The sequence below is a fragment of the Dermacentor andersoni genome, chromosome 3 (genome assembly GCF_023375885.2).
Source record: "Dermacentor andersoni chromosome 3, qqDerAnde1_hic_scaffold, whole genome shotgun sequence".
NCBI lineage: Eukaryota > Metazoa > Arthropoda > Arachnida > Ixodida > Ixodidae > Dermacentor > Dermacentor andersoni.
Genome location: NC_092816.1, coordinates 207,908,096 through 207,922,841, shown reverse-complemented (window position 1 = coordinate 207,922,841; position 14,746 = coordinate 207,908,096).

The window sequence follows — 14,746 nt, the reverse complement described above, 5'->3', positions numbered from 1 at the left end:
AAACAAGCAAATAAGTTTGACAGGAAATTAAAGCATTTTACAAGCTTCAGTACACTTGGAAATCCACAAATGCTGTGAAGACTGAAAGTTAATGGCTCAAAACATCACCATGAGCTATTGGGCAGTCCTCTCAGGTATTAGAATAGGCCACACTTGATTTTGCATGTAAACGAGCATGCTACGAAGGATGATGCAAAGTAGGCTAGACAGCACCAAAGACCGAGAGGAAAACATAGTGAAAGTACTTTTGAATACTTATATCTCTAATCCACATCTAGATGCAACTTACTACCACATGTCGTGCTCTCATGTGACAGGCAGCTGCAAAGAAAAAGAATCCAAGGTAATACCACCCACTCTGAATCAATTTCCTTAGCACTGTGCAGTACCTGAAATTCAAGCTTGCCAGCTAGAGGTCATGACAAGTTCCCAGCAAGATGGGCATAATGTGATAACGGTAGTCAACCAGGTGGTGTCTCAGACTGAAGTTAATTCAACAAGGGGACTAGTCGTCAGGGAAAGAAAATCTAAGCAGACACAATTTCAGTTCACACTTACAATGCATACGCAGATGGCCCTACGTATGAGCTTGTTGTGATGCCCCTTAACCTAAGTCGGCATCAAAGAGGCTCATTGAGGAGTCGCACATATGCAGTCCCACACACCCAGTGGCACATACACAAGTTCGTGTCAAAGAAGTTCATTGAAGGGCTGCATATACCCAGTAGCCTCAGGCGCACATAACCAATGGCCGCGATGACATATGCCTATGGTAGCCCCATGGGGACGTACTGCATTTACACTACTATAAGGAGCTTTTTTTTTTTCAAAGTTCTGGCCTCAAAAGACGCCTCGCATTATATAACCGAAGTAGGCACAAACATCAAGACCACTCTTAGAAATGGTGTCAGCAACCTGACAAACTCCTCTATAACTTCCCCCGCCCTACTTTATGCACCGACTCATTTTGCTAGACGTCCATGGAGTGGAGAAAAGTGAAGTATATAAATGCTGCTAAGGAAAACAGTTGTTACTCTAACGAAGGTAAGTCCCCTTTTCAAAAGAATTTCTCCACCTGATATAACACTTATTCGACCTCTGCTGATCACTTTTACCTGAAAATTGCATATCACAAAAAGCAAAAATTCAACTATAATTTTTAGCTTTAAACTGAAAGAAAAATTTCACTAGGATGTGAAAGAAACTATAATACAGCAACCCTTAAAAGTATCCATAAGTGATCCGCCGTGGTTGCTCAAAGGCTATGGTGTTAGGATGCTGAGCACGAGGTCGCGGGATAGAATCCCGGCAACAGCGACCGCATTTCGATGTTGACGAAATGCGAAAACTCTCGTGTACTTTGATTCAGGTGCACGTTAAACAACCCCAGGTGGTCGAAATTCCTGGAGTCCTCCATTACGGCGTGCCTCATAATCAGAAAGTGGTTTTGGCACGTCAAACACCATAATTTATTTTTAATCCATAAGCGCGAATTTTTTACACAAGGAGGTACACATGAGGCGTCATTACAAACATTTTCTCTGCAAACAGCTTTAACACCCTGACGGCAGGTGTCGTTGCATTGATCCATGCATGCATTTCAAAAAGTAGGCATTTTGTATTTTCTTCTGCCGCATGGAAAATAAAGATCCAGGCAGGCGGGCTGACGATGCTGTGCAAACAGTGGTGGCCTTGAAAAGGGAAGGAATCCACACAAAAAGCCATGGCACTGTTGAGATGCAGTGCATGATAGGGAGGATTCGGAAAAACCAAACGAAAATATATAATGTACTATTGTATTGCAAACTGACACAACGTGAATATTTAAACGTAACATCACGAATGACTTGACATCACTGGGCCATTCAGTGCCACCATGCCAAGTGTATCTTCGCCACCTCAGAGTTTAAGAAAAAATTATAGCCCATGCTACGGTTGCAGAATATGCACACAAAATGCTTTCTGAAAATTTCACATTTTGTCGGCATCGTTATATTTTAGGCTAAGGTTGAAACATCATGGCACAGAGAAAGCTACAAATAAGTTTTTTATTGAATGACCACAAACTTTTCCAGAATATTAATTGATATTGCCACATGGTGTGGCACAGCAAGGGGACTGAAGAGGACGAGAACGAGCTTCGTTTCGGCATCGCGCGTCAACGGTTACGTTTCGTGAAGTACAAACGCCTGGATCCCCCTTCAGCGTGTATACTTCAGCAAGGTATACGCGACAATTTGGTGGAGGTGCTGGGTACACCCAACTTATGCAGGAGACCCCACTGGGCAGCAAAGAACCTCGCACAATTGGAGTTGACTCCAGTTCACCGCACAAGCCGGCTAATACGACGCCTCGCCCCAGAATTTGGAAACCTCCAGGAAAAAGTGATGACTACGACCACTGCGACTTCTACGGAAAGAGTGACACCGACTTACGTAACGCTGCTGAACCCCCAAGTACCGACGGCTTTTCATGGCGACATATTTGAAGACGTGGAAGACTGGCTGGCGGAGTTCGAGCGCGTGGCTGCGTTTAACGAGTGGGACAACAACGCCAAAATCAGAAACGTCTACTTCAGCCTCCAGGATGGTGCTCGCACGTGGTTTGTGAACCGCGAAAGTGCCCTGTCATCCTGGCCTGAATTCCAGCGCAAGCTACTGGAGACTTACTCCAGCCCCGATCGCCGGGAAAAAGCGGAGCGAGCCCTTCAGTCACGCGTCCAAAAGCCCAACGAGAGCGTCACGATGTACGTGGAGGACATGACGCGTCTCTTTCAGCGTGCCGATCCCAGCATGTCGGAAGAGAAGGTGCGTCATCTGATGAGAGGCGTAAAGGAACAGCTCTTTGGCGGTCTTGTTCGGAATACGCCCAAGACTGTCGCGGAGTTCCTCACCGAAGCCACCGCAATGGAGAAGACGCTTCAGCAACGGTCGAACATGTACATCCGACAAGTAAATTCCGCCTGCACTCCGGATACGCCGGTAGGCTTCGGGTGCGACGTCGCCTTGCTTTGCGAGCTGATTCGCTCAGTGGTTCGCGACGAGCTGCAGAAGCACCACGGTACGTCGCCACCACCAGTCAGCTCCCTCGCCAGCGTCGTACGCAACGAAGTACAGCAGGCACTGCAGGCATCTCTTCCCAGCAGTGAAGCGCCACCTCTGCCAAGTGAGTACCGGCGGAAGACTTACGCAGAAACATTACTGAGCCCCGCCCAAGCTTTCGCACCTACTTATGTTGCGTCGCCAGTCGCATTGCAATCGGCGCAAGCCGCTCCGACAACTCCGCTACCGTACTTCGATGACCGCCGAACGCCCGCGAGGAAATCAGAGGTTTGGCGAGCACCCGACCGACGACCGCTGTGCTACCACTGCGGCGAAGCTGGTCATGTGTATCGGGAGTGCCCCTATCGACGACTCGGCCTGCGGGGTTTTTCCATCGATTCGCCTCGACCTAGGTTTGGCCACAGGCCTCCCGACATCGCAGAATTCATCGAGCAGCAGCGCAGTCCGGGCACATCGCAGCGGCGGTCACGCTCACCATCACCGCGGCGATATTTCCGGGCTCGTGATACCGCCTCGAGGACGACGCAAGGGAGATCACCAAGTCCACGCCGGGAAAACTGACGTCAGCGACCTTCCGAGGCGGGGCCGCTGATACTCGACGCGCTGAAGACCTCGTATCGTGCCGATCGCAGAACAACGAAAACACGACGACGCCAGAACCAGTTCCCGCCAACAAGATTTCACTGGACATACCTGTGTTGATCGACGGCAGAAAAATGAGTGCACTTGTAGATACCTGCGCCGATTACTCCATTCTTAGTGGCAAACTGGCGAGCGTTCTGAAAAAAGTTACGTTGCCGTGTAACGGGGCACCAGTTCGTACGGCAGGTGGCCACGTCGTCACACCGCTTGGCTTATGCACGGCGAGAGTAGGAATTCGCGGTACTGCTTTTATCGCCACTTGTCTGGTTCTACGCGAGTGTTCCCGCGATTTAATTCTTGGGATGGACTTTCTCCGGGAATGTGGCGCCATTAATGACCTCCGCGAGCGCTGCATCACTTTCTCGACGCAAAGGGCAACAACACAGACCGACGCCGCTGGACACAGATCCACACTTCGCGTTTCGGACGACAGCCGCGTGCGAGTGTTATGGTTCCGGTCAAGTCCGACGAGCTACAAGACGGTGAAGCCATTGTAGAAGGCAACATTTCTATATTGCTGACCCAAGGTATTTGTGTAGCGCGAAGCCTTGTGGAACTTCGTGATAGCCAGACAGCGGTCCTCGTTACCAACTTTACCTTTGAGCATCGGTACATTTTTCGTGGCACTGCCGTCGCCTACGCCGAACGGACATCGTCGAGTGCTTTGCTTCTGAAGGGGACACAGACGACGGTTCGCTCAGAGACATCGATGTAGACTCCGAGCTTACGGACTACCAAGAGAGCGCACTGCAGGAACTTCTGAACGATTTCCACGCGTGCTTCGCTCGGTCTACTAAGGTGGGCCAAACGCCGATCACGAAGCGCCGAATAACGACATCCGCCGTCGCACGCCCCATCATACAACAGCCTTATCGTGTCTCGCCGAAAGAACGTGAGGCAATTCAAGCCCAAGTCAAGGAGATGCTAGATGATGGTGTCATTCAGCCTTCGCACAGTCCGTGGTCCTCGCCGGTCGTTCTAGTCAAGAATAAACACGCAACGCTTCGTTTCTGTGTTGCTTATCGACGCCTCAACGATGTCAACAAGAAGGACGTGTACCCACTACCACGTATCGATGACTCTTTAGACAGGTTGCGGCGAGCTAAGTATCTTATGTCTCTCTAAAGATCTAAAGAGCGGTTACTGGCAAATTGAGGTAGATGAACGAGACCGCGAAAAAACTGCTTTCGTCCCTTTACGAATTCAGGGTACTTCCTTTCGGGCTCTGTTCGGCACCAGCAACTTTCCAGCGAATGGTGGACACCGTTCTCGCTGGTCTGAAGTGGCAAACCTGCCTCGTCTACCTCGACGACGTGGTTGTTTTTTCGGCGACATTTGACGACCACCTGAAACGACTGCGGCAAGTTCGCGAAGCCATCCGATCGGCTTCGGAAGTGTCACTCAGAAGTGTCACTTCGGCTACAAGGAGCTTATGTTTCTGGGACATGTGGTCAGCGCGGAAGGCATTAGCCCCGATCCCGCGAAAACTGCCGCTGTAGCCGCGTTTCCAGCACCGACCGACAAGAAAGGCGTCCGACGCTTCCTAGGCCTTTGCGCATACTACCGGCGTTTCATCGAAAATTTTTCGAAGATGGCGGAGCCGCTGACTCGACCTCACGAGGGACGATGTATTGTTCGTCTGGGCCTCAGAGCAAGAGACTGCTTTCATTGAGCTTCGACAGCGTCTGGTGTCAGCACCAGTTCTGGCCCACTTTGACGAGGAGGCGGACACGGAAGTTCGTACAGACGCCAGTAACGTTGGTCTTGGTGCGGTGCTTGTACAACGGCAGGAAGGTATTGAAAGAGTGATTGCCTACGCAAGTCGCACACAATCGCGCGCAGAGACCAACTACACCACTACTGAGAAAGAGTGTCTTGCCGTCGTATGGGCGCTGGCCAAATTTCGACCTTACCTCTACGGCCGCCAATTCAAAGTTGTAACCGATCATCACTCGTTATGTTGGCGTGCAAATTTGCGGGACCCTTCTGGAGGACTGGCACGGTGGAGTCTACGTTTGCAGGAGTACGACGTGACTATCGTGTACAAGTCGGGCCGCATACACGAAGATGCTGATGTACTCTCGCGCGCCCCTATCGACACTAGCGACCAAGACATTGAGGACAACGGCGTTTTCCTTGGGGCCGTAAGCGTTACTGATTTGTCCACACGGCAGCGCGCAGACGACTCTCTACGGCCTATATTCGAACATCTGGAAGGACGAAACCCGTCAATACCCCGGCACATCCCTGGAGGATTGTCGTCTTTTTGTTTACGACATGGCGTCTTGTATAAGAACTCCGCTGCCACCAACAAGACATACCTTTTGGTCGTTCCAGCAGACCTCCGTGCCGAAGTTTTATTCGCCTGTCATGACGAGCCTCCGTCTGGCCATTTGAGTTTTACGCGGACGCTTGATAGAATGCGCAAATCTTACTACTGGCCGAAACTTGCCGAGTGTGTTAAGCGGTACGTGCAAGCCTGCCGTGAATGCCAGCGCCGAAAGTCGCCAGCTGTGAAGCCTGCGGGATTGCTGAATCCGATTGACCCACCTGGTAAACCTTTCGACCAGGTCGGCATGGATCTTCTGGGCTCGTTTCTACTGTCATCTTCTGGCAACAGGGGGATAATCGTCGCCACGGACTATTTAACGCGGTATGCTGAGACAAAGGCGCTGCCTCGAGGCACAGCTTCCGAGGTTGCCCAGTTTTTCATACAGAGCATTGTCCTACGGTATGGCGCCCCATCGCACGTCATCACAGACCGAGGCAAAGCCTTTACAGCGCAGCTCATTGAAGACGTTTTTAAACTCAGCTGCACGACCCATCGAAGGACAACTGCCTATCATCCGCAGAAAAGCCGCTTGACCAAACGACTGAACAAAACGATGACTGACATGCTGTCTATGTACCGTAGACGTACAGCACAAGACGTGGGACGAGATACTCCCATACGCAACGTTTGCATATAATACCGCTACGCAAGAAACAACACGCTTCACGCCGTTTTACCTCGTTTACGGCCGTGAAGTGCAGACTATGTTAGAAGCAATGCTGCCATGCGACAACATCGATCACCTCGATCTCGCCCAAAATGTCGAACTCTTCGTGCAACGCGCGGAAGAAGCCCATCAGCTTGCCCGAGTGCACATAAAGAAACAACAGAGCATCTATGCGCAACGTTACAATCTTCGCCATCGACAGGTCGAGTTTTCCAACATGGAGATCAAGTTTTGGTCTGGACTCCCGTGCGCCGAAAAGGACTATCCGAGAAGCTTTTGAGTCGCTACTTCGGACCGTACAAAGTGTTGCAGCGAATTAGTGACGTGAATTACGAACTCCTTCCTGACGGAAGCCAGCCTCCCCGACGTCGACAACCGCGATCTGAGATTGTGCGTGTTGTGCGGTTGAAACCGTACTATAGCCCCTAAAATTCGACGTTTTCAGCCGCTTAGGTTAGTTTTTGTTGTTGCTCGTCACTCAGTGCCTTGTGACTATATCGCACACCACAGTGATTGTGACTATAGCCTATGTGTACGTCCTAGGCCATCTCGGCGCTCTCACGTCAAGCCTATGTGTGTTTTCATTCTTTTATTATATTTTTTTGTTGTGCCACATGATGTGGCACAACAAGGGGACTGAAGAGGAAGAGAACGAGGTTCGGCTCGGCATCGCGAGTCAACGGTTACGTTTCGTGAAGTACAAACGCCTGGATCCCCATTCAGCGTGTATACTTCAGCAGGGTATACGCGACGATATGAGCCATTATTGTTTCTCATCTGCGAAGAGTGTATTTTTTATTTTAACTTGATTAAATATAATGGATCTCAGAGCAATTTCTGAAAAGGGTTTACATCCAGCTAGCGTGGTTTATAGGTGGCAATAATCAATTTAGGAACCCCTATTTTGTAGGGAAGAAAGAGCTTATCATTAAAAGAATATATAGCTGCAGGTATTAAAACGTTTTGAAATATCGAATGGACTCTTTATATCTGCAGAAGCTCTTTTATTAGGTATTAGTATGCCTAGGAGCACTGGCAATGAAAGAAAATCATGACAACGCATTACAAACACTAATAAAATTAATGTGTTTTTGATAATATAATATGTTATTTTATGAGTGAACAGATTATACAAAAGTACTAGCAGTAATGTGCATATCTTCAGGGTGCACACAAAGTTCACTGACATAACAATTAATACAGGCCAACATCATAAAGCAGCACATGGGTACTGGGCTTTTTTTCACATTGGCCTAAAAACCAATCACATGAGCATTCGTCCATCTTATTAACGCAGCACTTCTTGCTTGCCTGAATTCGAGAAACATTTAATTTAATTATGAGGTTTAACGTGCCAAAACCACTTTCTGATTATGAGGCACGCCGTAGTGTAGGACTTCGGAAATTTCGACCACCTGGGGATCTTTAACGTGCACCTTTCGCATTTCGTCCCCATCGAAATGCGGCCGCTGTGGCCGGGATTCGATCCCGCGACCTCGTGCTCAGCAGCCCAACACCATAGCCACTGAGCAACCACGGCGGGTAATTCGAGAAACATTCAGATGTGCAAAGTTGTTTATGAGTTTTTAAGCCATGCGCATGCAACTAATATTATGGTTCATTTGTTGCCTGTAAATGTAGCAAATCAGGTGAACTACTAGTTCTGTCCCTACATTGAAGGGAATATTGGTGAAAAGGTGAGAACAAAAAATTTTATAGGAGCTATTTGGAACCTATGAATGTTAAGAAAGAAGATAATATACAATGTTACCATGCTGACATAACACAGTCAGATAAAATATGACACAAAGAAAAAAGTGGCATGTAGATTACACGGATGCAAGCATTCTGCTTCTTTATTGCTGCAAAACTCAGCAGTTACAGAAGTGCTTCATCCCGTGAAAAAAATTTTAGCAATATGTTCACTACTGAGTTCTGTTGAGTATGCACCAAATTTTCATGCTACAAGTAGTTTGGGCTGTTCAGAGACACATCTGGCTCGTAAATGCAAGATCACGGTGAAATCACGGTGAAATACTGCAAGTGCTCCAGAAAAATGCTTACATGGTAAGGGAAATGACAAGAACAAGAATGTGGATGAAAAGACCAAACTGCCCCAACGCTTAATTTTAGCAATGTATGTCAGGTTTTATGAAACATAATTATAGCTCTAAGACAAAACAAAACACCAACATGATATGCAGAGAATGGCTGCTGGACATCAAGTGACCTCACTAAACAATGGTTACATACATAAAAACCAAACATTCGCCGAAAATTTCACAATACATGACATATAACCTATGTGATTCATGGTGCACGCATGTCTTACATCATATTGTTGAAGTAACCATTTTTTTAAATCAAGGCCCCTGTAGAAGGTGTGTTAATGCAGTTATTGGTTTCTTGCACGGAAAAGGCCTAGTATATTAATCTGCACTTCCCTGCCTTATATTTGCAGATTGCATGTGTACAGTAAAATTTTGGCACAGTTTGGTATCTTTTACAATGTTGTGTGGGATATCCAGACGCTGTTAGCACCTACATCAGCACATGGTCCTCCTCCAGCCTGTTATTACGGAAAATCCTGGTCTGTCCAACGTAACACTTGCTGCTGAAGAAAGGTATTAAAGGCACCCAAAGGTGCCTCGAAGACAGGCTGAGCATTCCGCGCAGGTTAGCGTGTGAGCAAGGTGTGGAAAACTTGGAGAACATTGTAAAAGATGTCAACGCATGGCAAAATGTGACACCACACGAATACTCAGAAAATGTAAGGATAGAAGTGCACACTGATAAATATCCCAAACAAACTGATAAATGCAATAGCAAACCTTCTATTGAAATCTCGAATAGCAAAATTGATTACTCGAAGAAAATCTATGGCCCATGCGAAATAGAATGAGTGATGTAACATATATCACTTGGAGTCAAATTTTACCGCAAATGTGAGCCTTTCATGCGTGCACATAATCACACTATTGCAATAAAAGAAGGTCATGTGCAGTGCTCATCCTGTGCATTTCATGTGTTTCATATTATAGTGTAGCAACTATGTTTCTTAATGTCAATGACCAAATCTCCCAGTTTTTAGCAATTGTATGCAATATCATTTATGAAGAAGTATTTAAAAGTGTGGCAGCATGAAAAAAACAAGGAGAAAAACATAACAGGACTAGAACCTACAAGCTGATTTTGCTTCTGGATGGAAACGAGTATTATTAACCGTAATCATTATCAATGTTTAGCTGTGGGTTATTCCCTATCTTCCAACACACGAGGTTAGTTGCAAAGAGCAATAACAGAGCCGAGAGAGAAGTGATTGAGGTTTTCCACATTGCAAAACGAGGATCGACATGCGTCAGAAAAAAATCACCATCGCTCGTCAAAAACATGTAATTTTTATAGAGTACATTTTATAGAGTGATTCATTGCGCACATTCCGTTAAGCGCATAGTTTGCTTCGCTACTGTTCTTAGTGCTCCATACAAGATTAAACATTTCCATGCCAATTTTATTTTCCGAGAACCATCGAGATTTCTAAAAACAATTTTACGAGCTATTCTTTGCGAACAGTTTTGATTACTGCAATATCAGCAGTTCGTTTATCAATTTCTGCTGTCTTTTACAAGTTTTTCATGTTTTAAGTTTCTAACACGCTAGGAAACGGCAATAGTCTACATAAAGCATGATATATTTTGGAAAAAAGTCAAGCGTGCTTTTATTATCTTACATGAAACGCGTTATTGCAGGTGCGGCACGAAAAGAAAACTGTGGAGGACTAAGCAAGAAAGGTGTTTTTTTTTCTGAACAGGTTGCCAGTAGCCCAAATTTTCCTCCCAATTATTAGTACTAAGTTGAAGCTCCAACGGTGAGTTACTATAGCTTTCCAGCTTTGCAGCCTCAATTCTTTACTTCAGATGAAGAAATATGTATTCTGGCACTGGACATGCAACCTTTGTTACTGGAGCCACCTTATTTTGCAGTTTCATTTTTAAAACCCAGCGAAGCCAACTTCTGCGTAATTTCTGCCCACTGCGCCCTCAAATACCAGTTTGCTCAGAAACTGGCATCATGCACACCAAAATGTTGAAAACGTTGCCGCTTGTATATGGCACTCAGGAGGTAAAATGAAATCACTGGTCGAGTCAGACTCATCACTAGCCCAAAAATAGTGAATGTGGTTAAAATTGCCAGTGCTGTCAATGTATTTCTTTCTGCCCGTTTCTTCGTGCTATTATGTGTCTACTAGTATGTCTGACCGATAAGCTTAAGCAGAAGCTCTGCTACAATATATGTTATCCACTGTAATTTTGTGAACACAAACAATGCTGGTAATACAATGCGAGGTGTATAAAGGGGACATAAAAGTTTGTTGTACCTTTTATATATTTTATCTTTGTCGCATATAGTGCAATTCTACTGTTTCAGGTGGGTTACTAGAAGAGAAGTAAATAGCTTATAGCTGAAAAGATCTGTTCTTTGCTCTAAAACGCCCGTGAACGCCCGTGTAACTTGGCTTTGACCGTTCTGAGGATTTCAAAGCAACGAACAGGGCACAGTGCCAAGCCGCACTATTTACACCATGTCTTGATTTCTTTTCATGTGCCTCTCTTTCGATCACCTGAGGAACGTTTTCAGCACACGAAGGGTCTCCTTGTTGGCTTTTGACTTATAGCAGTTAGCAGAATTCACATGGAGAAATGGCAAGTGACCAGCCATGACATACCAGCTGTGGCGGCATAGTGGCTATGGTGCGGTGCTACTAAGCCCAAGGGCTTAAATCCCTGCCACGGCCGCCGCTGCGTTTTAATGAGGGCGAAATGCAAATTGCCTGTGTACCGTGCATTGGGTGCAAACTAAAGAACCCCAGATGGTCAAAATTATTCTGCAGTCCATCACTACGGCATGCCTTATAATCAAATTGTGGTTTTGACACGTAAAACTCCAGAATTGAATTTTAATATTTAAGCCATGACATGATTAGGTAGGGATTTGCTTTCCTTTTATTTTGTGTGTGTGAGGTTGAGGTCGGGAGTTCTCAATCAGAGCTCCTACAAGATGGTGACATCATTTTGAAAAGCTGGCTGCCAGTACAGAAACATATTGCCCGGTGGTGTCACCTATAATGCATTAAAAAAGTGTTCAGTGAAGCCAAACTATCGACGGTGAAGCCGAACTTGTGTTTGTTGGTTTTACTTCGGACCCAGCGCAGCCTCAGTTGCACAGGCACAAGCCTTGCTCATTTTCATATGGAAAGCGCTAAATGCATTAGGCTTTCTAGTTTCAAGCTCTGCAACGACAATATACAGTTTCGGTAACGCCGACCTTCCATGGATCATCATTTGAAGATCCGGATAACTGGCTGAAAACATATGAAAGGATCGCTGCAATCCGACGACAAGCTCCAGCATGAGTACTTCGCTTTAGAAGACGCCGCCAGGACCTGGTTTGAGAACCGGGAATCAATCCTGACTACATGGGACCTGTTCTTACGGAGCGCTTGAATAAGACCCTCGCCGACATGCTATCAATGTACGTCGATGTCAAACACAAGACGTGGAATGCCGCCCTGCCATACGTAACCTTCGCTTACAACACAGCGGTGCAAGAAACAGCACAGACCCCGCCGTTCAAGCTGGTTTACGGCAGGAAGCCGACGACGGCTATCGATGCCATGCGGTCGCATGCCACCGACGAACAGAATCTTGACGTCGCCACCTATCTTTAGCACGCGGAAGAAGCCCGACAGCTCGCCCACCTGCGGATCAAGAATCAGCAGAGGACCGGCAGCCGACAGTACAACCTTCGACGACGCTACCTCGAGTACCAGCCCGGCGACCGTGTTTGTGTTTGGACCCCAGTACGCCGATGAAGACTTAGCGAGAAGCTTTTACGCCGCTATCTCGGACCCTACAAGATCATCCGACGCATTGGCGCACTCGACTATGAGGTCGTGCCAGACGACATTTCGCTATCACAACGGCGCCCCGCTCACGACCTGAAATAGTCCATGTTGTGCGACTTAAGCCGTTCCACCAGCGCTAATGTACTTTGGGACTTTGCATAGCTGAACATTGGACTTTCTTTTTCTTTTGGGGGGGGGGGGGGCGTTTTACTTTCGACTGTGTTTTTGTTTTGTTACTGTTTCATGAGTGTCCTGATTTTTTTTTTCGCTATCCTGTTATGTTTGTAACATCGGGACGATGATTTTTGAGAGGGGGGCATTGACACGTGTACTTGTATATCTTTTCATGTGGCCGCTTTTCACCGTCTAAAAAATGCCATTGCTAAGCCCGGGACGCGCCCATATATATCAGAAGTTTCTCGAATGTTGTCCATAGTTCTCGCTGCTGCCTGTTGTCACCGAAGCTTGTGTAATCTGATTGCATGTGCGACGCGAATTATGTAGAACTTTCTGGAAGACACGCGGGCACCAGTAATTACTCTACAACCTTCGGTGGCACATGTATAAAAGCCGATGCGCTTGACCGGCAGATCAGATTTCGACGATCGCGGACTGTGTTTGCCGCTGTCGTTGTGCTTTAAGTGCAGCCTGTTGTTGTGGACGCATGTTCACCCAATAAAAGTTAGTTTCGTAATTCACAGTATTGCTGCTGTGTTGTTTGCCATCACTACTACGTGTAATATGCTAACGTCGTACGAGTATGAAGAGTGGATGAACCTGGTAGCCCGGTTTTGTACAGCTTCGATGGCATTTGTTGAATATGCTTGACGAGGATTCCAGATGGCCGATGCTTATTTCAGTTTAGTTCTGATGAGTGAAATGTAAATGTGCCACAGTCTGACGTGTTGTAGAGATTCCCACAGATGACGTTTTAAGAAACCTAGTGTTTTATCAGCCGATGATATCAGGTTAGTCACGTGTAGACGCCAAGATAAGTCTTCAGAAATGGTGATACTGGACGAGGTCAACAGGGGAGCTAGAAACGGTATATTTGAAAACAAAGCGTTTGCGACTGCGGAGAAAAGACATGAACTTACATTTGTTTACGGTTGAGTGTCATCATCCACTGCGAACACCAGTTTAGCACATGGTGCCTGAAGCCTGAAGGGATTCTTGGTCAGAAAGGTTAGTCGCTGAGTAATAAATAACGCAATCATCGCCGAAAAAGCGGATGCAACTCTGCCTTTTGAACGTCGCTATTGGAAATACAAAACTTCAGCGTTCTATACGTTACAGCTTGAGTAATGTTGTGAACAAACGTTAGGAAGAAATCGGAAGCAATATTTTTTTTTGTAACTTAATTGGGCAGTAACAAGCGTATGTAATGCGCTCCTGTAAAAACGATTAGGGGAACCCCATTTCCTAACGCTTTGACTGGTTACCCGGGTGATTTTGTTTTGTTCTCGCAACGATGCCCGGATGTTCTCGTTTCGTTCTGGTTCCCTTCTCGTCTTCAGTGCCCGGATAACGGCTCCAGCTTTTGGCTCAAGGTCTCTTGAAGGTCGCCAACAACGGGAGCTAAAACCATTTCATACTTAAAATTCACCGACGACTACGAAACTGCGAATGCGAAATTTGAGCGCAGCTCTATACGCGTTTTCATTTCGCGATTTTTTTCGCTGGCGTGAGCGATCTGTCTCGTGCGGCACTTTACGAACGGAGCGAAGTGTGGGGCCACTGCCTTGCTAATCTGCAGATGGCGAGAGTCAGCGCGTGGGTGATGCATGGAGACGATTCACAGCAGCTGCCACCGACAGACCTCCCGACTTCGCGCTAAGCCCCCTAAATAAAACCAAAGGTAACGACATACGTTGATCTTGGGTCGCAGCTGCGGCGAAGAGCATGAGGAGAAGGTGGCAGAACAGAATGCAGGTGTCTCCCAATTGGTTGAGTGCTGTCACGCCGTATTTCTTGCGCCCTTTTCTCTATTTTCCCCGTCTGGGCGCACTCGCCACCACGATCGTTGGGCCACGGCTATGTCAGCTGGTATAGCCCCTCCCCCCTCCCGCGGGTAAATGGGAATTGCGTCACGAGCGCCAAATTCTCCCCTGGTGCTTGGTAGGCCAAGTTCCGGGAGA